This window comes from Callorhinus ursinus, unplaced genomic scaffold (assembly GCF_003265705.2).
Source record: "Callorhinus ursinus isolate GAN/ISIS: 27379988/994484 unplaced genomic scaffold, GSC_fseal_2.0 scaffold22, whole genome shotgun sequence".
Classification (NCBI taxonomy): Eukaryota; Metazoa; Chordata; class Mammalia; order Carnivora; family Otariidae; genus Callorhinus; species Callorhinus ursinus.
Window position 1 is genome coordinate 26,129,818 of NW_027397084.1, and position 27,174 is coordinate 26,156,991.

Genomic DNA, 27,174 nt, shown 5'->3' on the forward strand with positions numbered 1-27,174 from the left:
ACCATGCTGACTGATCTCCCTCAAATTCTTGACCATTTGTCTCAAATGGGTCCTCACACCCCTGCTAAGTATACTTCTCAACACTCAGGGACAGCTACATCAAACCTTCTCTCCTTTGCATGATTGTTTTTTTTCCTTTCTAGTCCATCATTCTTAGCAGCTGTTAAACATGATTTAATATCTCTCATTTAAAACAAGAAAAAGGAAAAAAAAAAGCAAACAACTCAGATCTCAGATTCCCATCCAGCTTTTGCTTACTCTGTTCCTCTTCACGGCCATTTCCTTAGCTTCCTGGTCACCCTAATTCATTCCCATTGGGCTTCCATCTTTGCTTTTACCAAATTCAAAATCATCACGATGCCAAATTCAATGGCATCCTCTCTGTCCTCTCACCCTACCTTACAGCAGCATTTCATGAATATGACCAGCCTCCTTCTACAAACTTTTCTCTCTTGCATTCTGAGAACTCTATGCTCCTCTGGTTGTCTCCTCTCTCCCAGGAGAACCCTTCTCCACCTCTTTAATGGCTTCTCTTCTCTAACCTACCTCTACACTTGAGATTGTCCCAGGACTCAGCAGTGGGCCTTCTTTATTCTGAAAATTTCCTCTGATGCTGTGTCTTCAAATCTCATCTCTAAGCTGATAATGCCCCCCTTTTCTTTGCTGTCTTAATCTCTCTTCTGAACTCCAGGTTCACACAACTAGAAGTCTCCTTGACATTTCCATTTATTTGTCTGAGAGTCATCTTAAACTTAGCACAGCCAAAAAAAGAACTCTTAATGTCACACACACACACAAAGTATTATTCCTCTTCTAGTGATCCACCTCTCAATAACTGGCACCTTCTACTTGGTTGTTTATACTGACTACAAAAATTCTTGATTCTTCCCTTTTCTTTGCTGTACAGCGAGTCTTATCAAATCTATGTCTAAAATCTGCCCATGTCTCTAACTCTTTCCTTGTCCCCTCTCGTGCTGCCATTACAGGCTCCCATCTTTTTTGCCTGGGTTATCATAATAGCATACCAACTACTCCCCTCCTTCCACTGTTGCCCCCTGTAATCCAAACAGCAGCCAAGATAACCTGTAAAAGTGTAAATCAGATTATGACTCTGATTTACATAAAATCCTCTTGACTTTCTTTTACCCTTAAAATAAAATACCAACTCCTTATCATGGCCTGCAAGAAAATGCATGATCTGGTCCCTGACTATTTCTTCATATGCTTCTACACTTTCCCCCTCTCTCCCTCATTTCCAAATCTTTTCATTCCTCAAACACATTAAGCTTGTTTCTGCCTCAGAGTCTTTGTACTTGAGGATCATTCCACATGGAAGACCTTTCACACCTTGCTCTTTTTTTCTCACTTATATAACATTCTTTTTTTAATATTGAGATATAAATGACATATAATATTGCATTAATTTCAGGTATACAACATAATGGCTTGATATTTGTATATGCTGCAAAATGATCACTAAAATAAGTCTAGTTAACATCCATCACCATACATAATTACAATTTTTTTCTTGTGATGAATACTTTTAAGATCTACTCTCTTAGCAACTTTCAAAGCTACAGTATTGTATTATTAACTATAGCTACCATGCTGACCATTACATCTCTCAGACTTATTTAATTTAAACTGGAGATTTGTACCTTTTGACCCCTTCACCCATTTCACCCACCTCCAAAGCCTTGCTTTTCTTAGAACAGTCTTCTACATTCAGGTCTCAACTCAGATGTCGCCTCCATACAAAAGATTTCACTGACCACCCTTTCCTAAAATAGCCTCTCCAGTCACTCACTATCCTACTGCCCTTTTTTATTTTTTTCATTGTACATGTCACTCTCAGAAATGCTTACTCCTAGTTATAAGATGAATAAAGTCAGGAGATCTAATGTATAACATGGTAACTGTAGTTGATAATACTGTAATGTATAATTGAAAATTACTAAAAGAATAGAACTTAAATGTCCTCACCAAAAAAAAAAAAAGAAAAGAAAAAGTAGATATGCAGGTGATGGATGTGTTAATAACTTGATGCAGGAAATTTTTTCACAGTGTATACAATCACCATGTTGTACCTGAATATCTACAACCTTATTTGTCAATTACATTTCAATAACACTGAAAAAAATTAAAAGCTTGAAAGAAAGAAGAAAGGAAGAAAGAAAGAGGGAGGGAGGGAGAGAGAGAAGGAAGGAAGGAAGGAAGGAAGGAAATTCTTACTCATTTATTGATTTTCTTGTGTATAGATGCCTTCCTGCTAGAATATGAGCTCCATGAGGGCAGGGAGCTCATCTGACTTATTCTGGCTTTAGTCCAAGAGCACCAGAACAATACCCGGTTCAGAGCAGACATTCAGTAGATATGTAAAATGAATGAATGAATGAACGAATGAAAACTTAGACATTTCAACTTTAACCTTAAATTGACCTCAATCTACATGAAGGGTTTCCTTACAATGAGGGAAAGTAGCATAGAATTAGATGTTCTATTAAAATGAGTCACATGCAAAGGTCTGAAGTGATAAAGTTATCATTTTTCCAATGTCCTACAACTAAAATTTCAGCCATGGCAAATACCTTTGTTATATTTTAACAAAATATAATATAAAATATATTTTTATAGTTCAGTCCAAAACTTGTATGCATATTAAAGGAATCTGTTTTATAAATTAATACATTTGCTTAACTTATTAAAATCTAAATTCTATAGCAAATTCTTGGCATTTGCCAGAACCTCCTTTTTGCCTCTCTCTTCACTCAGCTTAAATTCCCACACATTGTTTAATCTCTCCAGACCGTAGTTTTCTCATCCTTGGATTTGGTGACTTCCACCTTTCAAATTCTCTGACCCCATCTTAATATTACCTCCTACAAATGTGTTCATGTGTTTGCATGTCTCTGTAATTACCCCACAATTGTGCCTTTTTCATAATTAGGACAGAACCATAGCTGTAACAGTAACTGGGGCTGTAAGAGTCCCCAAGGGGTTGGGAGTATAAACAAAACAAACTGACTCATAAAAATTATCCATATTAATAAACTACACATGTAAGCTGGGATTGTAAAGAAGTAAAGGAAAATTTTATTGTAGTAATTTACAAAAATGCTCTATAAAAAGGAATTGCAGCTTTAGTTGCCCAGAGAAGCTTACATCCCCCCACTTTTTGGATATTCAAGGGCAACAGGACTTGAAGGTCCTGTGTGATATTCTGTAAGCCCAGGACAAATTCAGCTGAAGCCCAGGTCACTTCAGGCAAGGACGTGTGTCATCCTTTGCTTGAATCAGCAAGAATCTGCCCAAAAGGATGGGATAACAAATTTCTTAGGGCATGCACAAGCCACTACCACTTTTAAAGGAAATTTATGTTTCCACCACAGAATCATATATCTGTAAAATATAGTACAAGGAAAACTAAGATAATTGTGATAAAAAAAAGATCATTGTGATCAAGTTGAAGTATATGTTATTTTAAAAAAGTAGTTTCCTTTTCTTTCGTACACCTCTTAATAATTCTTTCCTTTATCACTTTGGTTATATTAAAGCAGGTAAATCATACCTCCTCACCCAAAACCAAGGGCAAGATTGAGTAACCAGCCACACAAAGGGGTCCTCCGAAGGCTGCATGCTCTTGAATTAGCCTAATAGTAGGATTAATGTATGTTTTTAGAAACTATAAATAATTTTTTCAGTTCTCATTTATTGTGCATTTATAAAATATTTGTAAAACTATGGTTTTTGTCATACTACTCAAATGAATTCAGGGTTAAAGAGAGTGAGAGATATTAGGTTCTATGTAAAGTTCCAGATATACTTACATAGACCACAAGTTTTCTCAATTTTCTATCGCCTCTATTTGACCATGGCAGAGGGAATTCTGACTCTGTAGTCAAAAGGCATAGCTCTGTTACTTGCTTTTGGGTGACTTGAGCACATCATCCTCTCTAGATCTGTTTTATCATTTTCAAAAAGCATCGTCTTGCCCTGACCACCTCACAATTTGCTCTGATGAACAGTGATTCCACATTAAAGTACGTGCTATACAAAGGAAAATTTGGATTTTGTTAGCAGAAAGTGCTGTGTCTCTAGTACCCAATTAATTAAGACATTAAGAACAAATTTTATTGCGTGCCTACCAGGTGCCCAGTCTGTCCTGAGGCACTAGGGCTTCAAAAATGAATAGAGCAGAAAGAAGACTAGTAGTTGCCTACCAACAGTGGTGGGGGAGGGATGAAGACAAATGGGCATGAGATTTCTATTTGGAGTGATAAAGAAGATGTGGTGATGGTTGTGTAATTCTGTAAATTTGGATATTCAAGGGTAACAGGACTTGAAGGTCCTGTGTGATAGTCTGTAAGCCCAGGACAAATTCAGCTGCCAGCTGAAGCCCAAGTCACTTCAGGCAAGGACCTGTGTCATCCTTTGCTTGAACCAGCAAGAATCTGCCCAAAGGGATGGTATAACATGTCATCACAGAATTATACATTTAAAACAGGTGAATTTTATGGTATATACATTAAACCTCAGTAAAGCTTTAAAAAAAATAAATAAATAAGGCATAGTCCCTACCCTCAAGAAGCTTATAGTCAAATGAGAAAAGCTTACATATAAACAAAAAAGTACTATAATATGCTGAAGAGACATGGATGCTGTTGGCCTACAGTTGTATAAAATTGAAACTCCAAATGATTTAGTATTAAAAAATAAGTTTCATCGTACTCCTAGCATTGGAAATACCAGTTCAAACCCAGAACAGATTTTATAATTTATTGAGAGACATACAATATCTAAAATTTGGAAAAACTCATTAACCCTTGTACTGAACTTGGCATGCGTGAGATTTTAGTTTAAGAAACAAGGCCTTGACATGTCTGGAAATGTTGCCAATGTTGTCAATTTGACATTCATTGAGCATAACAGAACCCTTAGTGTGGTTTGGAGAGCTGGTGGAGGCCAGGCTGAGGAGGAACAGCCGAGCCCTGGCACACTCATTTGCTTGAACCCAGCCCCTCGGGGATGCTGCCTGGCAAGGCTCCCAGATCATCACTGAACAAGCAGAATGGAAGGAGGTGGGTAGAGCGGCGACCTCAGACCCTCCTCAGCTGGGAGCTCTGTTTCCATGTGGAAGGAATGAATCTGTGATTCCAGTCCATGCTTTCTATTTCCAGAGACACTTTTCTGCTTTAGGAAAATATAAAGGATTCCTTTTCTCTGGGTTTGAAATTGGATCCCAACTCTTCTACGTTTTCTTGTATTTCCAGTAATTGTCCTAGTTAAATCCTACACCCCAGACTCCTTTTTAACTTACAGACACATCCTCCTTGGAAGAGACACAAAGTGTCTGCCTCCCTGAATGGGTTCTGGATATTATTTTCTTCCAGCTTGATCTGTACACCTCAGATGAGAAGGAGCCCCACATATGCTTACTGATTAGTTCAAGTGTTCTTTCATTCGCTTGACAAATATTTATCAGGCCTTATTATCTATTATCTATTTTAAAAGTTATCCAAGCCTATAAAATCGGGTAATGTCTCTGGTACCAAACCACATAACCTACATGGACATTGCCTAACCGAGACCCTGTATTTGGCCCATGACAACCTCATAGGCATGTATTCTCTTAGCAGAGAGAGGTCAGCATTGCTTTATATTCTCTTCTATGGAAGACGAATAAAATATGAAAATGAGTAAAAAGATTGATAGCAACAGTGATTATTTACTGGTTTTCTCAATTTTGTAACTAAACGTAAGGGCAGTGTATGAAAAATGTTTCTTCTCTATGGTGTCTTTCTCTCTGAGCCATTTTAAGGTTTGAAAGAAATATTCATTCCTCTTAAACTATCTCTCTGGATCTTAATTTTTTCTATTATAAAATAAGGGGGTTGGATTCACGGCCCCCAAGGACTCTTTAAGCTTAAACAGTCTTTAATACGGCAAATTCAGCCCTAAGCTTCAGAGCAAGAAGTGCAGGTTTACGAAGAGCAAAGTGGGACTGACTATTCCCCAAAACAAAGCTTAATAACTTGAGCCTGTCTGTCAGGGAAAACATTTTATCAAGCTGGATTATTTATACATTATTAGTGAAATGGTTATCATTTCAGTCAAACTATTAAAGTTTCAGCAGGAAGAACCTTTCTGCTCAGCTCTGTTTCTCCCCACGTACGGGATGGGTATCACCTAATCTGGCCTGAATCTTGTCTGACTCAGGCACAGTGTACCCTCCTCTCTCCTCACACTGCTAGAACTGCAGTGTTCATGTCTAACCACCGGTGGCGTCCTTGGGGCAGTGGGAAGACAAGCCAGATGTGACCAGACTCTGTGATGCTACCCACTGCCAGTCAACACTCCCCAGGTAGGAGCAGAGATGGCATTAGTGTGTATGTCCAGGTAAACCATTCTGGCCAGAAAAATAAAGCCTACTCAGATCACTTGTGTGTTCCACAATCTGTTCATTCTACACAAAGAGGCAGTACAAGATAGCAGTCAAGCACATGGGCTCTGAATCTGGACTACCTGGGTTTCGATCATGGCTCTGGCACATGTCAGCTCTGTGACTTGTAGCCTTGGTGTTCCCTATTGGTAAAATGGGAATAATAATAATAGGGCTCTTTTAAGAATTATATAAGATAGTATATGTATGTAAAGTATTTAGAAAAGTCCTTGGCATGTGATAAACACTCTGTGTTGGTTATCTGTATATTACACCTCCAGGTGGAAAAAATTAAAGTTAAGCCACAAAGAAACAACATTTAGATGAGCAAGGTAAATGTGGTATAACATGAAGGGCACTGGTGTTGGGTGGGGTCTTCCGGAACATGGATTCAAAAATCTCTGTTGTGTAAGATTGTCATGAGGCCAACATGAGATGATTATAAAGTACCTAGAGTAAGATGTAGGTCTCAATAATTATTCCCTTCCCCTGCCCAATGTTTTTAATTTGATTTCTTTAACTTTCTTTTCTGTATTTATTGCCTTCCTTTATGTCTCTTCCTCTATCTCTTCCTTCTTTCTTTCTTTCTTTCTCCTCCCCTTCCCTCCTCCTCCTCCTTCTTCCCCATCCTCCCTCCCTTTCTTTCTTTCTCTTTCAACTAATGATCACTGGTTTTCTCCTCCAAGCTGGGCAGTCTGGGGACTCTGGGGATGAAATTGGGGAATGAGCCACATGGTTCTGACTCTCTTATAGTCTAATGAAGGAGAAAGGTTTTCCTCAGATTACCTCACCAATGAAGGCCTGACTTCAAACTTTAGATAAGTGTCCTGAGCCAACAGAACACTCTTTTGTAAGGGCATGTGTCAGAAGCACTGGATCTGTAAGAGAATGATGGGAGCGTTCCCTAGATCTGAAGGCTGTGAGGGACTTCGCCAGGCCCACAGGAGAGGAGGGCATTCTCTGTGGAAGCCGTAGCTCATACAGAGACCTGTGGCCTGGTGGCCATTTCTAGAATGGGACGGGAGCTCCAGGAGCAAGGCGACAGTGGTGCCGAGGCAGAAGAGAGATGCTCTGGAGAGACTGGAGGGAAGTGTGGCAATATCTAACAAAAAGTCACTCTGCCCTACAGATAACCTATTGTTTAGTAGCTTGTGACTTCTTCCTGAAGAAGAGTTGCTTTTTCATTTACAGAATCATGCCTTTTAAAAATATATAGTTACTCCTTGATTGACCTGGAGTATTAAGATTAAACCTGTTTCTCTGGTTCATAAGTCTGTGTTAACATAATTATCAATAATTACCCCATATGTAACCAAATGTTCATCAAGGATTTTTATGATTACCATATAAAAATCAAGAAGTGGAGTCATTCTTGACACCTCAGCTCTGTAGCTGTCAGGTAGGCATCCAGAGTAGGTTCAAAAATATATTTTACAGATAAAAAATTAAAGAAGTTGACAAATAAAAGAGTAAAAAATCATAACTTCAGTTGCAGAGAGGTTCTGCTTTCAATACACTAATTGCCTTCTAACTTTTCAGATTATTTGGGGAAAATTTGAATGTTATTGGGGGAAAGTTGAGGCTTTCAAAGTGTAACTGAGTTTTCCAAAGTAGCATTATAGGTTTCTTTGAATTATTTTTTTCAAATGTTCACTGTGGTACTGTACGGACTCTAAGGTGACATGGAATGGCTCAGTAAAGACAGTGTCTAGAGCTAAAATGACAAATTAAATTAGTCAAGAAGTTAATCACTCCAGCCTTGGCCAGGATCTATGTGTATAAACCTGTTTGACTGATTTCAGGAAAGAACATGGTTGTCATTTTTAATGGAAAGTAACCTCTCTGGAGTTTCAGTAATTCACTTTATAAATAGTGTATTTGACATACTTGGCCAAGTTTCATAGGCTGTTCAAACTTTTGAAGTTAAAATAATTTGAGGGGAGATTTGGAACTTAAGATTTCTTTTTTATCCTTCCATGATCCTACCATTGAAGCCCCTAAAGAGTCTATTTGACATTTAAACAATTTCTTCTCGTTTACTATTTAAATATAGTCTGCACTGTTAATAATACATGTCATTGTACCACATTATTTTTTTTTAATTAAACGTGCAGCTCAGCTGTTCTTCAAATGCACCAACCTCTTAGTCACTGAAAGATAATCTTGCCCTTCTTCGTGTGGCATGAAATCTGCATGGAGGCTTCCTGAGGGGCCACTATCGCTGAGGCTCCATCCCCTCACATGGGAACTGAACAGTGGGAATTTGTTAGTGTCAAATGAATGCAAAGCTGGTCTCACTGAGATGAGGTTTATTTTTAGTTACTAACAGTTTTTGAAGACTAAATTACAGAAAATAGCAATCATTTTCTAGTGCATTGGTTCTTAAAATTAATCAGGCAACTGGGTTAATAATAGCATATTTTTATTAATAACAGAAGTACAGAAACACCTGTACTTATTCATCCGATGTCTTCAAAATGATATGCTAGTCAAAGAGTGTCAAATTATCATTTGAAAATTATTGAAAAAATTCTAGGAGCAGTTTATTACTGAGTGAATTAACTACATTTTCAATACATTCATTTAGGGAGATGGGAGCACAGAGGTTAAGAGCACAAGCTCTAGGGTTAAACTACCTTGATTCCCACCTTAGATTTAATACCTACTAGTTGTGTTATCCTAAGCAAGTTACTTCTCTGCGCCTCAGTTCCTTCGTCTGTAAAATGGCGATGATAAAAATAATAATAATAATAATAATAATAATAATAATACACATAGGGGCACCTGGGTGGCTCAGTTGGTTGGGTGTCTGCCTTTGGCTCAGGTCATAATTCCAGGGTCCTGGGATCGAGGCCCACATCGGGCTCCCTGCTTAGCGGTGAGTCTGTTTCTCCCTCTTCCTCTGCCCCTCTGCTTGCTTGTGCGTGCTCTCTCTCTCTCTCTCAAATAAAAATCTTTTAAAAAATGAAATAATAATAATAATAATACACAATAGTTGCTTACATTCATGTAGCTCCTATTTTTTCATCGGGCGCTGTTTTAAGAGAGTGAGAGACAGAGACAGAGAGATAATAGATATTATATGCCTGGTACAATTCTAGGATCAATTATGTCTTTAATCTTCACAACAACCATATGGGGTTGGCACTATTATTTTCCCTTCTCACAGATAAGGAAACCAAGAAACCAAGAAGTAAAACAATTTTCCCAGAGGCAGCTAAGTGCCAGAGTCTCAATTGAGAACCAGGCTGTCTGGCTTTCCCAAAATCTATCCTCAACCTCCTACAATGCCTGATGTGCCCATTAATGAGATTATATACATAAACCATGTGGACCATTGCCTGTTTTTAGTAAATATTCAGTGAGCATTAATTACTATTATTGGTTTATGAAAGTTATAAGTCATATTTTACTATATGTTGTCTCTTTCATTGCATTAAATATTTAACATTCCACTAAAATTTTCTCTTTTTTACACCATCCTTAGCTATGTTTTGTAGGATTTGGTAAGGTTATTTTGGGGTCAACATGTGCAGAAGACATCACGCATTTTTTACTTCTGTAACTTCATACAGCAGAGTGTAGAAACAATCAAGGTCAATTCTTTTTAAATCATTCATTCATTTCTTTTCTACAAATAGTTATTTGCAGAATAAGGCACCTACTACATGCCTGGCATTATTCCAGAACCTATTCTAGGGCATTCAGCAGAGAACAAGACAGACAAGTCCTGGCTGTCACAGAGCTTACCTCCTAGTAAATCATTTTGTCATTGACTCAATTCCAACTTGAGCCTTTAATCCTGGGAAACAGCGCCACAACTAAAATTGAAATCTTCCATCATTAAACACTTGGGACATTAGGAGGGTGATGCATTACACAGGCCACAATACTCTATGTCACTGGCTTTTTCCCCATGCACTTAAGAGAAGTCATTCCACGATCTCTGAGAAGTGCAATCAGAAGTGAAGCCCACTGGGAAAGAATGCGCTGGCCATGTTTTTCTCCTCTGGCACATGAGTGGATGTCTCAAAAGTTAACCCATTCTCCTCATAACTGCATGGAAAAAAGCCATCAGAGTTCCAAAACAGAAGCTGAGGATTTCAGACTCCTGAAAGCGGAATCTGTTTATCCTATTTTCTTATGTTGTTTTCTTTTGCATTTAATCCTTTTTAAAGATTTTTCTCGTATTCTTCCACTATCGATATCATGTGAAATAATTAATTATATTAGTGAAGGGTTTTCATATCAGATTATATCCTTTGACTACACAAAGAAAAACAACTCATTATTATAACAATATTATTCAAGATACTTTTTTTTTCAGGATACTTTTTTTAGTCATCTTATTATTTGAGAGGAAATTATTGGGTTTATAGAAAATTTAATCCCCTAAAAATTTAAGGGGAGAGAACATTTGTTTCTTTATTCTGCAATTCTGGTGATCTATTCTTAAGAGACGAAGGAAGAGAAAGGAAACACATATATATTGGCCACTCACAAATTTAATATACATCATCTCATGCAATTCTCACAACTCTGGAAACAAGTACATTTAACCCTCATTTAACCAAATGAAAATAGAGATTCCAGGAAGCCATGTATCTGGCCCAGTTTCCTGAAGGTAGCAGAGCCAGGACTAGACCAGTTGTGTCCAAAGTTCCTGGACATGTACTTTTCACTGAATAGTATTTAACTGGAACAGAGATCATGCAGGGGATTATAAGATCACTGCTGTTCAAAAGAGAAAAGTGTCCTTTATAGACTCAATTGTTACATATATCACATTAACATCAGCATGAAGAACCCACTTTAAATGCTTTCGTGTAATTTATCAAAAAAAACATTGAATTAATAGCCATCTGCAATTAATTGTAAATCAATTATACCTCCCAGATGAAGTGCTACATCTTTAAACAAATTACTTGATGACCCATTAAAAGGAATAAAAATATGGTAATTGGCATAGATGAGATTAGCACCTTTCCCATTCATTTTATGCTATACCTTTTAAACTCGTCATTGTCATCAAATAATACTACATACTGCAATTCCTAGAAGAGCAGGGTTTGGACTGCATAACTAAGATACAGGCAAAGCAGGATTTATTGCTTATTTAACAGTTCATGAGCCATTTTTAACTACAATAGAAATGTTATGTACTGATTTGGAGTATTTTTGTATCCATTTGTAGAAAGAGTGGAAACAAATCAAGAGCCTACATATATTTTGTGAGCCTTTGAATTAAACTCTTTCTTCCAGGAAACCAAATCCATTTGTTTCATCCTTACCTAAACATCTATTAAATCTAATTGGAAAAGCAAAGTAAAAAAGAAATAAATACAGACTTTGATTGGTAAAGTGCTTGATCTTGCTGTTAATTACATTTTGACTAGAGAAAAACTTGCATACAGAAATTTTAAAGTATTTAAAATATTTATTTCACATGCAACATATGGGGAGGAAAATTGCTTTCTCTTATTTTCTCCACATGAAAATGAAGCAGGACAAGGTGACACGCAGGGTCACTACGAGGTGTGTCACCGTGCCCAGTCCCTAGACTTTTAGTCTAATGGCCTCCAGCTGGATAGAGTTTCACAACTTATTCCTAGGTTATGCAGCTAGTCTTCCATCAGTGATTATTTTAACCATATCCCTAGATGACTAACACCCACAAAGCCTTTAAATCTCTATGTTAACTTCGACTGTGTTAGTGAGCTGCCAGGGCCTTGTACGTAGGCTGTCATGGATCATAATTAATAATAACGAGGTTCAAAGAAAAAAAGATAAATTTTTGTTCTAACATTGAAACTAATAAATACACTGCACCTGACAGGTTGTTTCTCCTGAGCTCTGAACATGAAATAAACATTGTTTCACACTGCAAATCTTTTGGGCAGTTTTTATTTACTCTTTGACTCTAAGTCAGGAGGGAAAGTTTGGAGCATCTAAAATCATCATCATCATCATCAAATAATATTTATTACACAGAAGAAGGGCAAGGCTTGGACTATTAAATGTAGCTGAGATATAAGACTTCCTGTGTACTTAATAAGTCATGAGCTTCTTGTGTACTGACTTGGGATATCTAAAGGTCAGTGTAGTATCTGTAACAAAACACGTGTTAGAGGTTTCTTAGTTTAGTATAAAATCCTAATAGATGAGATTAGCACCTTTATTTTATAATTGTGCCACATCCAGAAACATTATCTGTTTACCCTTCTGTATTTCAAAAAACAAAAAATGTGATATATCTCATAAAGGGGCCCCTATGACAAATGTCACTATCTATCAGTCTGTCTATAATGACATTTATTCAGTCAAATATTAAATAATGAGACTTATTATTACAACCACAGGGGACAGATCTACTTGGAAAGTTATACAGAGAAGTTACATGGAGATTGTTTATAGTTAATTTTATTTTACAAGATAATACTTTAACTAGGACTTGGGCTTCTGTACAACTTAGATACAGTAAAACTATAAACAACCGCTTAAAAAAAAGCTTCATATAAGTCCTAGGAGTCCAATTATACAATGTTATGAAGATATGCCAAATGCTAGGGTTTTCCCAGAACACCGAAAAAAAAAATCAATTAATGTAGCACCACATCAGTTTAAAAAGAAATCAGCTTTCACCATCATCTCCGGGTCAGATTTCATGGTGGTCAGACACTTGATTTAAAATAATTGTTGGATTGAGGGGCGCCTGGGTGGCTCAGTCAGTTAAGCGTCTGCCTTCGGCTCAGGTCATGATCCCAGGGTCCTGGGATCCAGCCCCGCATCGGGCTCCCTGCTCCGCGAGAAGCCTGCTTCTCCCTCTCCCACTCCTCCCACTTGTGTTCCCTCTCTCGCTGTGTTTCTCTCTCTCTCTGTCAAATAAATAATAAATAAAATCTTTAAAACAAACAAACAAACAAAAACAAAAAACAGTACCACAAACTTGAAGGAAATATGTTACAGTTCCTTGAGGTCATTCTTATGAAATTAAAAAAAAAAAAAAATGGATTGACTTCACAAACAGCCGAGACCTTTCTAAAACCAGCTGGCTTACAAATTCAACTGACCTGTCGTTACCATACTTCACAGTTAAGAATCATGAGAACAACTTGTTCTGAATCTTCTGGCCAAGTGCCCATGCACAGTGAGCATCAAACATCTTCTATGATTAACATATAAACAGTGTTTCATTAGGTTTGGCTTCCTTTCTCACATGGAATGGATAATTCTTTTTCATAGATTTCTAGTCAGTTCCCCTTTTTCCCCTCAAAGTACATATCAGGAGAAAAAGAACGTGGGTATTGATTTTATGCTATCCTTATACCCTTGCCAGTTAGTGAAGTTGCTAGTTATCTTAAGGTTGAACCTAACCCTGAGTAATGTATATTTTTATGTTTTACAAAAAATATTCCCTTAAGTTATTGTGTTTCAGTTTTTAGATTACTTGTCATACTAACAGATTAACACATGCCAACAGTTCATTTTAGTTTTCCTTAAACAGATTCAGATAGGAAGGCCTGAAGAGCTTGACTTTTATCAAGAGAAGATGAAGATTTTATGTGATTACTTTAATAATCAATGTAAACAACATTATCTCTTTGAAATTCCATAGGAGAGGATAATAGCGGATATGTGGACCAATGGAAGTTTTAAACAGCAAACAAGTGCAAGTATACAATCTTGTTAGACTCTCTACTCCCCTCACCACTTTTTTTTTTTACTATTTTTTTTCACTCTTTTCTGGTTAGTATTGTTATTAGATCAAAATTGTTCTTTGATTGGCAGTGTTCATATTTACTTATATTGATTTAGGACAAAGCAGAAAGGATTTAATTTTCAATTCATTAAAATTAAAGTAAAACAGTGACACCAAATCTTGGCCCTCTCAAATGGACACTCCAGGTTGGAAAGTTGAGCCCTGGCTTGCACTGAATATTAATTCTCTACAACATTGTACAAATCATCTGCCTATGCTGTCCCACAGGAAATATGAATAGTGGGAGTATTGTTTCCTTTCTTAGAGATACTGTGGCACTTGTTTTTCATGGTCTGGAGTCCAAGGGCACAGAATAGAATTACATGTGGCAAATAGCATTTCCACCCATGTAAAGTGGAGCAGGACACTTGGATCCACCATGTTGGAACAGAGCCTCCTAGTGTAGTGATGGGCAAGGACAGCTGTAAATACCCTTGTACTTTTATGTCTCGCCTATTTTTTTTAAATTGATTATAAAACATCAACATTAGTCAGTGTGAGACTCTTCTGAGTTTATATGCTCCATGCTTGTTATTAATATCAACCTTACAAACTGTACTGAAAATTTTTAACTACACTGGTATAGCTTTAAAAGTATTCTTACTGAACTAATTTTCACGTATACTTCAAAAATAAATATTTATCACATTCAATTTCATCAGTTTTGCTCAATGGACTATGACTGGTCTTTTCTGCAATGATTAAGAAGTCATTCTTGCCATTGTATTTCATAAATCATAATAGGAATAAGTCTAACTGCTAGTCTCACCAAAGTTAACCTGGGAAGCAAGAATAATGTTTGCTGTACCCTTTCCCCTACCCCAATAAACTAAACTTATTTAGAAAAATGGTTATCAACCTAATGCTATATTTAACCATGAAGGAAGAACAAGATTTTTTTTTTCAAAATGCTCTACCCTCTCAAATTAATTTTTACTCAAAACTCTCTTGCATTTTTAAAAAACTGTCTTGCATAATCTTTTTATTCAAAACTTTCTACTTTTTTAATATTCCCAAAGGAGATGCAAGAAATTTGCTTTTGTTCTTTTAGGAACAGAAGTAGTGTAAGAATATCACAGAAATGTCTCTAGAATATCTTTTTCAACAACTATCCTGGTAAGACAGATCAGTAAAACTCAAGAATAGCTTAAGAAAACAAAATTGTGCTCTCAAGGACGACTAAAAATTTGATCCCTTATTGCTCTTTTTAAAGGTCTGTCTTGATAGTCATTTGTATTTAAAAAAAAAAAAAAGAGTAGAGTATCCAATATCCACTTTTTCATGACAGCCCTTAGCGGCCAGTTTTGGTAAACAAACTGATTAGAAGATTATCTGCCACCCAGAATTTCATCATCCTCTACACGGATTCACTTGCTTGGAGTCGGGCAACAGTCGAGTGTCACTGAATGGGGTTGATGAGGCTATTGCTTCACAAAAAGGAAAACTAAAATTGTTGTCCAAAAATCAGGCAGAAAATCCTCACTGATTATTGCCAACTGTGATCCATGAAAGAAAAGCCCAGCAGCTGGCCAGTAAAATGAACTGTACGCAGGGTCTACATTCTTGGTCACAGGGACCACAGGCTGCACCAGAGTGTGGCTCTCAGCGGCCTCACTGCCTCGTGCCTTGCATTCACCTGGTGACAGTGCTGGTTAAGACATTGCGGCAACAATGGCCACACCAGTGAGGGCAGTTGGTTCACAGCTGTGCATGTGTGAGAGGCAGCTGGGGGAGGGGTAAATTCCAAGGGCTGAGGCGGTAGAACAAGCCCCAGTCTGGCATGGTCCGTCTTGAATTCTAAGGATATGTTTTCATGACTTGGAGAAAGGCCATATCATGAAAGGGGGAAACCCAAATATTGACTCTTTTTGCGTATTTTTATGTCACAAGGATTAATCGGCCAAGTGTAAGTTTCTGTGCTCTACAAAAGATCATGTGAAATCAGGTTTCTATTAATGATTAGATTAGCTGTCTGATTCCAGGACCTTAAAACAATCTCTTCTAGCCTTTTCTGCCTGCTGCTTTTTAGATCTGAGAATGTAAATTGTTTTTCTGAAACCCTTGAGCCTGATTTCCAGTGCCCTCTGCTGCTCCCCAAATCCTGAAAAACCAATGTTGAGAATTTAAATATTTTCACATGCAGAAGAAGCATTTGAACATGGAGCAAGAGTGGGGATATTCTCCCCATGATCTGAATTTTCAACTCTCTTCTTCCCAGATCCTATTTTCCCAAAAGTTATTCTTCCTTAGTTTTACTCCTTGGTTATACTCCTCGTATAGAAACCGATATCCTCCTCTAAGATATGTAACTTGTCAGTAACTATGATAGTAGATATCTGTGCTTACTGTTTATTTGGTGATGGTGTTTTTATTTTATCCTAATTCACAGCCATTTCCCATAGAACATTCCAGAGAACAAATACCTTTTAGGGATGAGGATTATGCACCTAGAACAAAGGGCAAAATTTAGTTCTTAATACATGACAAAGCTGATCTCATTCCTGAAGAGTGTAGAGAAATGTACTTTTAGAACTTCATATTCTATCCAAATCCATTAAATCAAAAAAGAGATTGAAGGAACTGAGTGGAAAAGTAGTTAACATTTCACCAAATAAAATGGGGGTAATGTCTCTGAAATTAAATAGTTTGGCTTATAAATGTGGTTAGATACGAAAGGATAATGTTTGTGCCTGACAACTGAAGTCATTACTTAAGAACAATTTGTCCATGTGGGGAAAAAGAAAAAAGGGCCATTGTAAGTTTGCCAAGCTGAAGTAAGTTAGAAGGGTGGGTAGTGAAATGGAAGCAAAGAGGAAAGATTCAGCGACATTATTATTTTTGAATGAGACACTGATGTATCACATAAAGGAATCAACTTCAAATTTCAACATCAAAGTAAACTTTGCAGGAAAACACACAGGTGTACATATGCATATACACACAGAGCAAACACGGATGCCCAGTACGCCCCTCCCCTTGTGCCAGCAACTTAACTATTTATTTGGCCTAAGGTTTTCTTTTTTTATTGAGTTGCCTCATCACTTGCAACATTGAGAAGAAAGTTTATTGATGTTAGTTTCAGTCTAGGACCTTGTATTGAACACTTGGTTAACATATATAGCTCGAAACTTCTCCTTGTAGACCACAGTCCTCTAGAATATTTGTCTTGAAATTGTTTCAGGAAAAACTACAAAATTTTAGAAAAAATAGTTTTATAGCAGTGTGAAATAACCTTAATGAAATTGGAAACTTGACAAAAACATTTCAGCCTTGTAAGGGAGGAAAAATAATTTTCCCTCTACCCATCTCGGTTCTTGGCTAAGACACCCCCTATAATAAGAGACAGTTTAACAGGAGAAAAATAAATAGAAGTTCAATAATATGCATACCTCCCATATACACAACAGATACCCAGGGAAACTGAGTAACTCCCTGAAGTGGCTCAAGCCACCACTTTAAATACCATTTCCAGTTCAAGACAAAAGAAAATATTGTGGGAAAGGAGTAGGCCAGTCATGGGAGGTCACCAGGAAAAGCACAGTAAACAAGGGTAGGGTTGTTATGCAGATTTAATGACTTTGCCTTTGACAATAGTTTCTAGAGATTTAGAGGCATCCTTTTCTTCCTGGTACAGAGATGGGGACACCCTTACAAATAGAGATTGCCCTTATAAATGTACATTTCCTTTACAAAAGGGTAACTTCCACTGGGCTTTGGAATGTCTCTTATGTCTGCTGTTTCTTAAAAATAATCAGCCTAAAATAATCCTTATGCCAAAGTGGCATATTTCGGGGGTGACAGTTCTGCTCCCTTCAGCCTCCTACACCAATGCTGAATTCTAAACCTAAGTCTATTTTATAAATTATTTTCCAGCTTGAACTGAGTTTAGACACTGTGAAACTCAAAGTCAAAATATCAGATTCCAACCTTCTTCGAAATTACCTTTTCTACTTTGGTAGTAACTGCTTTCTTCCTTAGTAATTACCTAATTAGTAAAGCTCTTGAAGACCTTAATCAGGAATCTTCTCTACCATTCATCCCCTCTTTTATCATCTTGCCAAAGTCATTCCTTAGCTGGAGCTTTTTGTCTTTAAATAGCCCAATTTTGTTCCTTTAAGTCAAAGGTCATGAATTTGTACGCTACATCTAGATGGTAAGAAACAGTCATCTGTTTGCTTTCCTGCTTTTTCTTTTTCTTCTGAGGACCCAGTAATGTGCTCCTGAATGTAATAAATGCTTGTTAACAACTTTCGAATAGGCTGGTTCCATATGAATCTATGATTCATTCATTCAGTGATTATTTGTTGAGTACCTAGTGTGTGCCAGGCATAATACTGGGCTCTAGATACACCAGATGAGTGAATCAGATTTGGTCCCCACTCTCACAGATCTTACAGTCCAATGGTGAAGCATACAAAATGAGAACTTCTCCTGACACACATCTTATTCAAACACATATATTTGTATAAAAAGTTTGATTAATTAACATTTTCCCAAGTGGACTTCAGCCTGACTTGCACCTAGCTAGCTATAAACCAAGATTTCTTCTATAACAATTTCCCTTGGCAAAGTGTGAATCACAAGACCCTTCCAGGCCTCAGAATAAGAGCTGGTAGTTCATTCTTTGGTTCTAATAGGGGAGATTATTAACTCAATGTTACCAAGGCCATTGGTATTGGACTCGTATGTGTCTGGGTTACAGAATATCTTTCTCATATGGTAGGAAATGACATCAGCAAATTGTAAGATATCTAATTACCACTGAAACAACCATTACACCTAAACCCACATTCAAATCCGGTGAATCCTACTAACCTGTCCTGTCTCCTCTTCCTCCCCACCAAGCAAGAGCCCTCTTAGGACAGCTCTTCCCCTCTCCCACTCTATCCCTGCTGCCCCCGACAGGGGAGGAAAAAACCCTTTTCCTTGTGCCCTTCTAAATTCTCATTTGAGGCCCCTGTAACAAAGGACAGATTAACAAAAGAAAAACAGTTTCTTAATATGTATATTCATATATACGTGGGAGAAACCCAGAGATGAGTAAACTCAAATATGTGGCTTAGAACCTGGGCTTAAAGGTCATCTTTAGCTAAAACAAAGGAGGGTGTGAGGGAGGCAAGTTATGGGAAGGTGACCAGGAAAAGGACTATTAACAAGAGCAAAGTTTATCTTACAGATTTAAGTGGGAACCTTCTCCATTGATAAGAGTCTCTTGTGATTTAGAGTCCTTCTTTCCTTGGTACTGAGAGGGAGATACCCTTGCAAATGGAGATTTCCTCACAAAAAGGCAACTCTACTCTGTTTTCCAAGCTTCTCCTGTGTCTCCTGCTTCTCAAAATAATCAGTTCAAAATAATCCTTATGCCAAAGTGCATATTTTGAGGTGACATATTTTGTTTCCTCTACCCCCTTGAGATCCTTCTGTGTCTATCCCTTCTTTGTCACTACGAAATCTTGGTCTGTTTGTACCTGCTTCAAAAGAAGGACTCTCATTTTTTGCAGTTCTCTGCGGAGGTGGGAACAGGGTAGAAAGAGTCAAGAGTGGCATGAAACTTCCTCAATTTACAGATGTTACAGAGTTTTTACTTTTAGAACATAAGAATATATTATCTATTCAAAACAAAAGCAAACAAAAATTTAAAAGAAAAAGAATGTTGGGAAAATAGAGGCAGTATGGTGAGAAAAAGCAAATGGCTGGGGGAGGCAACACAGCCAATATTTTCTCCATAATCATTACTCTTTATATCATCTTTCTGACCCCGGATGTTTCCCTGCGGTGATTTATGAGACTTCCATCATAATGACCATCCACCAACAAAGAACAGTAGCAAAACTGGGTCAACAAAAGGCCTTAGCCCTGAAGTTCAAATTCCTTGGCAACCTTTCAAAGTTTTTCTTTGGCAGACCTCAGCACAACTAAGTAAGAATGTCTCTGGGTTCATCTCCAGGTACTTTATCCAGCTTTCTTATCTGTGACACAGTACAAGAATCATAAAGAGCATGCCAAGCTTCTGGTTCCAACTATGGGCCTGTATTAGAAAGGCTAACCTGAAAAATCAAGTGTGTCATGTCCAGATCTGCCTGACTTCCATGCTGTGTTAAAGAGGAAAGTGGAGGGGCGCCTGGGTGGCTCAGTCTGCCTTCGGCTCAGGTCATGATCCCAGGGTCCTGGGATCGAGCCCCGCATCGGGCTCCCTGCTCAGGGGGAAGCCTGCTTCTCCCTCTCACACTCCCCCTGCTTGTGTTCCCTCTCTTGCTGTGTCTCTCTCTGTCAAATAAATAAACAAAATCTTAAAAAAAAAAAAAAAGAGGAAAGTGGAAGGAGGGGAAAGGAGAAAAGGGGGGTAATAAGAAGCTTGGTGGGGATGGAGATGGTAAAGAATGAGTCAAAAAGAAGTACAAAATAATGCTGCAGAAAAACGATTTGAGATAATGAAGACAGCATTTCAGTGTATCTACTTAAGGAAGGGTTATTAATGCAATTATACTTCATGGAGAAGGAATTAACTTAGAGTATAATTGTATTCTCAAAAGATGAATTTTCAAGACTCTTGGGTGGGGGGGTGCTGTTGATAAAACTCTCACTTCTAGTAAACTTAGAATAAGCTATTTTTTGTTAATCTATCCCATAGGTTATAGAAAATGCCACGGTATAGTAAAGAGTGACAGGAATTTAAGTTGAAAGGGTGATTTTGGTGACAAAATATGCTTTTCTAGATATCCAGCCCTTCTCCCAGATAGATTTGGCACAGTAAGTTGGTTTAAATGGTTGGTTTCATATGTGTGGTAAAATTATGTTTGACATCTGTTTAATGAGCCCATGATGCTTGAAAAGAAGGGCAGACCTTGGTATTGAATGTGAGGGAGTCTGGGAGCCCAGCACTGCGTGTGTGTGTGTGTGTGTGTGTGTGTGCGCGCGCGCGTGTGCATGTGAGAGAGAATAAGCACGAGCTCACACACTCCCAGCTCACACACTTTCCCAGTCTCGTCAGCTGTTACTACCTTTTTATCGGGATCCTGTTAACTTGAGATTTGTTCTTAGCTCATGGAAAAGGTCTCCTTTGTTTTGTTCCTACAGATAGGAGAAGTCTCTTGGCAGAGTTCTTCAAAGGCAGTTAAGTCAGTAGCATCATGGAAACTTGGCATTGACTTTAGGACTAGGACAGATCTAAACATTAGTTTAGCTTATTTTAACAGACAATTGTTCCATGATTTTTCATCTCTTTATTTTAGCAATTAGCATAATCACTCACAACCATCATTCCCAAAGTGAACTCACTTGTCCATTCTTATCATTGTGTAGTCTGAGTAATGGTAAAATTTAAATTTAAATTGGACACATAAACATTATGGCAGAACATGAATAAATCATCCAGAGACCTTCTGAATTGTCCGGTTTACACTTCTTTAAAGTTAATGCAGAAAGTCAAATTGAGGCCTTTGATTAAATAAGAAATTGAACAACTGGATTACTTTAACATATTTCATCACTGGTAAATTTGTCCTTTTGCCTTTTAAATCATTTTTAATTGCTTTGAGTGTTGCCAGAATGCATGCTAACTCTAATCTATTGTAACTACCAGTAGGAACTTTGTACCTCCAAAAAAAAAAAAGAAGATGTATATTGTAGGTGATTTAATCCACCACATATTGGTTGGGTTACTTGGGGAGTGGTGTGGGTTGATATAGAAGGAATTAAGACCTGGTTCTTGAAAAGTGTCTCAGATATTAACGATCTTGAAACTGAAATATTTTGCCTTTTGTACTTTGGAAGCACTGTGATGCACCAAAGTCCCATAAAAAATAGGTCTTCCAAAGTTTTATTTTCTAAAGGTACTATGCAAAAACAATAATTCTCAAAATAAGGCCAACCGTAAAATATTTTAAGTGATAAATTCTTTAGCCTATAAATCCTGTCAGCATTTAATAGAAACTTTTCCTTTGCTGTCAACTAAAAGAGAAGAGAGGGAATGAAACTAATAAACTTGGAACACACGCCGTCATGTTGGATGCTACACTCAGGGCTTTACATTTCCTTTTTGTGTGCTAAATCCTTTACTCCATTAATCATTTCGTGTAATACTTGGCCACCACACGGTGACGATATCTGTATTTTACATGTGAAACACACCGAGACTCAAAGAGATTGTTCAAAGCCACACACAGCAAGTCTTATCAGAGAAAAGAGCCAAACCCGGACCAAATCATTTAGCAATCTCATAATTATCTTCCCTTTAACGTCTAACGCTCCTTCATGCATAGATGCTCTTTCAAGGATTGGAGATACAATTTAAACAATATCTAAATAAGAACTCAAGTCACTATTTTCCTTGAGGGTGAGGAGAAAACTTTAACTGGTGTATGTTAAAGCTTCCTTTTTGCTTTTCTCTTGACATGAAATCTTAAGGGAAAACCTGCATTTTAAACAGAAAAAAACCGAGATACTCTGAGTATCTAAGGAGGGGAGGAACAGGGCAGGCTGAATTCCTAAAATTCTGGCCTCTCTGCCCCTCTGCCCCCGCCAAAATGAACTTTTGACATCTCAAAGCTTTAAGTGATGTCAGCCATTCTGAACATTTAATAGAGTTACTGTTGGTAGATGATCCAAATGTTCCTCAAAAGTCAACACAGATAAACGCCAATGTTTGGAGCAGTTGGTATTCAGACACATTTCATTATAGCGTCCAGAACCTAGTATGCAGGCTCAGCTCTGCTCCCACTTCACAGTATGATCTTGAGTGCATAACTTAACCTGGTGGACCTGGGTCTTTTAAACTTTGAAATGAAAGAGGGTTGACCTAGAACAGTAGATCTCAACCCTGGCTCTACATATGTAGGAAGATTTTTTAAATTCCCAGTACCTAGGTGCCACCCCCAAGGAATCTAATTTGTTTATGTCTTTGGATGAAGCCTGAACAGGAATACTTCTCAAGTGCTCCTCAGATGATTCTAATGTGCAGCCAGAATGGAAAACCACTGGTCTAGATCATCTCCTTGTGTCCTTTCATTTCTAAACTGATTGTTGTCATCGAAATGCTACTGAGGACATTCTTAAATACCTCCTCTCTCCCGCTGCACAGCATCAGGAGCTCAAGGTTCATTTTTATACATTTCTCTCTCCTGCTGTCCATATTTCTCATGGGCCCGAGAGTAAATCACCTGATTGGTGTCTCCACAGAAAGCCTGAGGAAAAGGCTGATAGCTTCAGGGCTTCCCCAGGAAGAGATCTGATTCCTGTTCTCATCTTCCTTTTCCAAGTCATTTCCATGTTTTCATCATTCATCAGGCATTCTTGAATGCTAAGTCTCACAGATTCTGCAAAAGAAAAATTCTGAGCCCTCTTTGAGAATGACTATGTTATTTTACTAGATTCCTTAGGGCTTCATGCGTCTTATGCACGGATGTGTACCCGATGCTTAATACAGTAAGTACCTGGTACATGATAAGTGCTCCATTTTTTTCCCCTAACAAATGAAGGGCATCCGAGTTAGCCAATAGAATCTCAAAAGCTGAATAGAGTCCTGTGGATATGGTTCCCTCATGAAGCCTCTAACTACCCCCTGGGAAGAAAACAGTTTGATCATGCGATGAAACAAATGGGCAGTTGAGACACTCAGTATTATAGCCCCCTCACCCCTATCCCAAGTTTACCAGTAGTTGATTTGATAGAATTATAGTGTTGAGGTTAGAGATTGTCTCAAATAACCTATTCATAACGTAGTCAGTAGAAGCACAAAACTGTTGTTGTGTTCCATTTATGAACACTGCTTCATACATATGAAGTACAGTGTATGTTGTGCTTCATAACAGTGTTATGAAAGAGTATTCACAAACTGAACACAACAACAGTTACAAGTTGCTGGAGTTCAGGTATAATATTCTGCCCTTTTGGCCCCAGAAATCCATTCCACACTCCCTCCCAGCATAATCATAGGCACAAACAAAGCATTCTCCTCTATCAAAAAACATGCTCCCTTTCTAGATTCTCACTTTAAATTAAGTGTCTGTCTGTAGGCTATGAAAGTCAAACATTGCCTCTGTATTGAACAGTACGGTAGAGGATTTTAGATATTTTATGTTGATATAGTAAGGTATAACAAAATACGAAGACCATATGAGGCCTCACACATGAGATACACAATAAATATATGTTCAGCTGACAAACAGATGTTCATGTTAAGGTCAAGAATCAGGTAACAATTCTACTGACATTAATGGAAGAATTGCTCTAATTGGCACCGTAGGAACATGGTTTCATACATTTTCAAAGTACAATACATCCTCTGAAAACAGGAAGACATGGGGTGGCCATTGATTAGTGCCACGGTAGGTAGCTATTAATGCTCCTATATCACAGCTCTGACCCATTTTAATAATAACAGCAACGAATACAAAACTCTCCACGGAAGCCTGTTTATATGCTTCCTGTTTACTACAGTAAAAGTGAACAGGGGAGTTTCAGAAGCGTTTATCCATTTCTTTTCTCCTATACTTCTGAGTTATATTTTCATACTTAGGATGTTACCAGTCAGCCAGTATTCTTTGCTTTCCCTTTTGAGAATGTTACCTTTAAATCAAGTTGTGTTTTTTGGGGTTTTTTTTTGTTTTTTTGCAGGAGAAATGAGTTTAGTAATCTGTGGTCTTGGTATGAGGCAGAGCCTACATCGATAAGCAGAATAAAACACATTTAGCTTTCAGGGTAGGTCTGGCCAATGATGATCCTGCAAATCAGAGCTGGGATGCTAGATGCTCTCTGCCTGGGAATCTTGCCCAGAGCCTTTTTGGCTGTCATTTTTGCTGTTTCATATTTGCTGTTTCATTTATATGCATCAAATTAACACTAACTCATATTTGGGCAAGAAAAGAAAGATGCTTACAAGTTGCTGGAGTTCAGGAACTCCCAAGAAACTCTACAAGGAACAGAGCTTCTAAACAAGGTTCAGGTTTCCATATTTTTAGAAAACATGCATATATATGGATTATCTATAAAGACATTTAACACACGTCCTTAATTCTAGAATTGTGCTATCAATTAAGGATGCCATGAAAATTTTAAAGAGACATGGTTTAGGACAGTATATCTGAATCTAAAGAGCAGCAACCAATATTATTTTGGTTATATAACATGTTGGGCAGCACTGAGATTCAGAAATGTTAAGGAAAACAAGAACTTTCCCCCCCAAAAATGGGAGGAATAAATAAATCACACTTTCTCATTTCAGAGTTTATAATTCAAAATGATAGTTTCATCTTTTTAAAAAAAATGCCTTGGGAAAAACTCAAACTAAAACTGCTGGTGAATAAAAGTTTATTTATAAACTTGAGGATCTCGGAGAATCACAATACAATTCAAATCTAATTACAGGAGTGACATTCCAGAACACAAAAGTATGGCAAGTGTCTTGAGTGTGTTTAATTTTTTAACTAAACTTTCAGCAATAGCTCTTTTCATCTAACACTCTAAAACAAATAAACATAATATAGAGTGATTTTGCACTGCTAAGAATTTTTGAAAACCTGCCAGCCATGGGCCAGGGTGAAAAGGAATGCTTTGATGCATGTTATTTTGTGTGTGCTGAGTTTTCATCTGCAGTAGACTGGGATCACAATGAAAGAAGCTTGACAACACAGTCCTTCCACAGGCATTGTGACATCTGAGCTGTCACATAATTCGAATTACCAGCATAGGACTTAGAACTGGGGGGAGGGTTGGGATGGAGGACCCAAACGGACCTACAGACGTTCAGCCTAAGTATCACGGCAAAAGTGACCAAGATCGAACAGTAGCCCATTAACACAACCTTTAAACCCCCCAACATCAATTGATTAAAATATTTATTAAAAAGATTTTTCTCTTCCTTTATTTTCTTACCTTTTGAATAAATATTTCAGTGTCTCCCCACAATATTCTGTTTGATGCCCCCAGATGTGTTATTTTGATACAGAAATATTATCATTTGGAACATAAAAGTGACTATCTTTATTAATTAATCAAATTAATGGTTTAATCCATTCACTTCTAAAACTGATACAGTTCTGTAAAGTGAAAAAGGGTAAAATATGACGCTGACCCTCATCATCTACTGCGGACAAGAATGATTTAAATGAGGAGTTAGATAACAGCACACAACAGGATCTAATGGTATGTCAAACTCGGCAAGACAGTAGGCATTATAGGAGATACAATAGGAGAAAGGAGATAATAGGAGCTATTACAGGAAAAAGTGGAGGGCAGAACACTGGACCGGGTGGGGTTGGTGGAATTTTGGGTGAGCTAAGATGACGAGATAGAGTATTCCAGGTGTGAACTGGAGGCAAGATGCCAAATGAGCATGAAAATTAAGAGACCCACCCAGAGATTTGTGCATGTGCAGAATAGTGGTTGATGGAGAACAGAAAGACCAGATCTGGTCATGATGCCCTTGGAAGGCAGGCAGAACCTTGTTCAGTTCAAGAGACCATAGGGAGCCACTGAAGGTTGTTGGAAGGGGAAAGCAAACTGATAAAAGGAGAATTTAGGAGCAGTTTGTAGACTATATGGCAACAGAAAAAGTGGCGCCAGAGAGACTAATAAGCTAACGCAGCATCTAGGTGTGAGACTTTTGAAGCCTGGACTAGAGGGAGCCAATTTTATTGCTCCCTGGGGCCACACAAGTCCCTCTGTAAGGGCCTTTAAGCTTGTCATTCTGAGATGCCAACTACAACTATCTTGCATTTACAAATGTTTTTACGTGAGGGTTTAGACTCATTGTAGATATCATTAGTTCTTTTTTTCCTCTACAGTGATGAGATTTATATCGTATACACTTTTCTGAGGAAAACACAGTCTCATCCAAATTTTAATATTTACAAGCTAAAACATGATACCTATTACTCAAAAAAAAAAAAAGGTTGACTTACTTACAAAAGAAAAAACATTCTGTAGTTGGTTGAGCTTACGTGACAAGTTATTTTCAGACATTTTGAGTCAGTTTCTT

General features: G+C 37.7%; 1 protein-coding gene across 2 annotated transcripts in view; it reads left to right on the forward strand.

Annotated features, from left to right (window-relative positions):
- The window catches only part of KCNQ5 (potassium voltage-gated channel subfamily Q member 5), a 496,856-nt gene that overhangs the window by 277,819 nt on the left and 191,863 nt on the right, over window positions 1–27,174 (forward strand). The gene's annotated exons all lie outside the window — the stretch shown is intronic.